This window comes from Hibiscus syriacus, unplaced genomic scaffold, assembly GCF_006381635.1.
Source record: "Hibiscus syriacus cultivar Baekdansim isolate YM2019G1 unplaced genomic scaffold, ASM638163v2 tig00110387_pilon, whole genome shotgun sequence".
In the NCBI taxonomy this organism is placed as follows: domain Eukaryota; kingdom Viridiplantae; phylum Streptophyta; class Magnoliopsida; order Malvales; family Malvaceae; genus Hibiscus; species Hibiscus syriacus.
In genome coordinates, this window is record NW_024062717.1 from 552,588 (window position 1) to 556,039 (window position 3,452).

Genomic DNA, 3,452 nt, shown 5'->3' on the forward strand with positions numbered 1-3,452 from the left:
GCAAATTTTGATGGGGCAAGGAAAATAAATTGTCTTAGGCCAAGGCTTATGCACCATGCTTGAGAAATTTGAAGGGCGTCACCAAATCAAGACTAAAAAATGACATTCTATACATCGGATTTAAGCATGTTGAAGAATCCAATATCAAGAATAAAAAATTCAAGATTCCGGAATAAAGAGTCATCAAGACTGACAACCAGAGATTGAGATTTCTCTCCAAATCCTAAAATAACATATTTCGCATATACATTTGAGGTACACATAAGAGCATTGCATCCATAGTATCGCATATGTGCATAATTTTACAGATTCATGCTAGAGTCAGTTTAAAGTTTGCAACGAAGAATATTGGACTCGAATCGACGCAACTTACACAAGATTGGATTTCAACTTCATAACGAAGGATATCCAACTCAAATCCAATTTGGCGAAGCAATACAACTCGAGATTGGATTTCAACTTCACAACGTAGGACATCCAACTAAAAACTAATTTAGTAAAGCAATACAACTCGAGATTGGATTTTAACTTCACAATGAAGTATATCCAACTCAAAGCTCAACTTCACAATGAATGAGTCACCCACGATTTCAACTTCACGAATAAGGATATCGTGTCCAATGGATCGACTTAGTGTCACAACAGCTGTGTCATTCCCCAACAACAAACACGATCAAGTCTCAAACCAAAGAGAACCAGACAAAAACTCGTTGTCTTTTTCAATTTTTTCCTGTTCTTGTTAACACAAAAATATGCAAAAAGGGCAACGTAGACACCCGTTTTCTTATGGTCTACAAAACAGTATATTATATATATATTATATTATATTATATTATATTATATTATATATATTATTATATATATTATATTATATATTATATTATATATATATATTATATTATATTATATTATATATATATTATATTATATTATTATTATTATTATTATATTATTATTATTATTATTATTAATATATTACAATTATTTTGCAGGCCATTCGGATGCCAGCTACCGTTTGTAGCTGATGCCACATCATTGATCTTCTTTTCACGTGAGCATGCAACAAAGTTGGTCCCTGCAACACTCCAAAAGCCATGTCCCTCCAGGTGCTCCCCTCATCTCCACGATGCCTCCAAACAGTACAGTTGGTCACCTATTGTCCTCGTGCACGTAGTGGTCCCAAACGATCCGAATGCTCCGTGATAGTCTGCACGTCTTCAATGGCCTCTCGACTATAACTCCATACTGCACCAACATCACATGAGGGAGGCGGTAACCCCCACGACCCAAGATATCGAATGTAAATAGGGCCGGCTACAATGGATGGGAAAAGCACATCAAGAGGAGGCTAAGAAACTCCGCGTTCGTTGCCTTGATATCGACATCTCTGCTCTCCTCTCTAATATTCCTGCCATTGACGTTTTTGAACTCATTGTTAGAGAACTGGAAATTGATCCTTTGTTTAACTCCGGGCGTGGATCTGATCTTACGGAGAAGAGAACGGTGGAAATGGAAGCCAACATTATAGACGGACCAAAGAGGAGATGTGATGTCGTTTTCGGCTTAAGCACCGTTAAGAACCCTGTTTCTCTTGCCCATCTTGTTATGGACAAATCACCACATTTTTATCTGGCCTTCTCCAGTGCCGAAGAGTTTGACAAGAAACAAGGCGTGGAGTTGGTAGACAATGAATATTTTATTATTACGAAAAAGAACGTGGGCATGCTTAAGTTAGCAAAAGAGGTGAACTCGATTCTGTTTGATTATCGTATCCCAACAACCGACACCTGGGTGCGGGAACCCTCGTCATGGATAGTCATTTGCAGATGAACGGATTCCCCATCAGCGCCTACGCTCCAGAGACAGTCGGTTGCGGTTGACAAGGAGGGAAGTTATGCTGCCGCCACCTCCACCAGTGGGTTGATGAACAAGATGACTGGAAGGATCGGTGACTCGCCGCTCATCGGTCCGGTATCTACGCTTGCGAGCTGTGTGGGGTGTCATGCACCGAGGAAGGAGAAGCGGTCATCCGAAGCACCTTGGTGAGGGAAGTGGCGGCAATGATGGAGTACAAAGGGTTGAGCCTGAACGAGGTGGTAGATTTCGTGATAAAGAATAGGTTGGAGAAGGCAGAAACACTCGCGCAAATGAATGGAAATGCCACAGTTTTGGTTTTTATTGATTTTTCTGGGTAAATTTCCTCTATAGCCCTTCAAATATTGTGGTTAAATTCTTCTTCTGGTCTCCCTATCTTTGATGCTCCATATAACATAGTCCATTTCTTTGTAATTTAATTTTGATGTTTAACATTGATTATTTTCAATCTAACCCCTAATTTAATTTCATTTATAATTTGATTAATATTTTATTTAATTATTATTCTATTTTCACAACATTTTTTGTCTTTTCGCATGTTCCTTCCTTTTTATTTTCGTTTATTTTAATTTTTAATTTATTTTTATTAGATTTCTTTTATCCATTTATTGTAATTCGAAAATTATTTTTGGTTTCACCTTGTAGGTTATAATTTAATGTATTTTGATTCATCGTCTTATTATATGTATTTATTATATTAGATCTTTGATTTATATTTTATTTATTAACGGCTCTTTTGTTCTTGTGTTTTTCATATTCCTTTCGTATCAATTTTTTTTAGTTTATTTGTATTTATTTAATTTTTTAGGTTTCCTCAAATTAAAGCACCGATATTTTTTTTATTATTATTATTTAGTTTCATCTTGACTATAATTCACTTACTATTTCTAATTTATTACATTTTCCATTTTTTTAATTTATTTAGAGTTTAATTTAACTATTTTCTTTCATTTTATTTCAGGTTCCCTGTAATCAAGACTACACTTTTAATTTATAATTTTGGATATTTTCTATTTATTTTATATTTTTCTTTCTCAACTCTAATTTTATTTTCTAGGGGATCCAATTAATTTTCAAACGATTATCAAAGGTAAATAATTCATATTGTATTTAAATTATTATTTAAACCTCTATTTTTCGCGATTAAGACAACCGATAAATTAAAGTAGTACCGAAAGGGCAGTTCAAGGGTGCTAATCCTTCCTTGACTGTAACCGACTCCTGAATCTGATATATTTCTGGTAAAACACAAATCAAGTAAGATGGTGTCCGATCAACCTAAATATTTGTTTTTTTATTGGTGACAACTCTAACCTACTTATTTAAGTCGAAGTCCAATTTCGAACCCACCCGAAAGACGGTTGCAACAATCATTTGATAGACTATATATACTTCATGTTGAGATGATAATATTTGTCTTTTTTGTCACGGTAATAAATAATATAAATTATATAAATATTTAAACAACAATAAAACTCTTGAAGATATATAAAAATGTAAAATAAATTACATGAAGTAGACATACTGTTTAGATGTGATATTATGTCAATCATGTTAAAAAATTAATGTTACAATTA

At 34.1% G+C, this 3,452-nt stretch overlaps 1 pseudogene; it reads left to right on the plus strand.

The window, feature by feature from the left end:
• The first annotated feature begins 1,323 nt into the window (after positions 1 to 1,323).
• LOC120122347 lies at positions 1,324 to 2,195 on the plus strand (annotated as a pseudogene).
• The last annotated feature ends 1,257 nt before the right edge of the window (positions 2,196 to 3,452 follow it).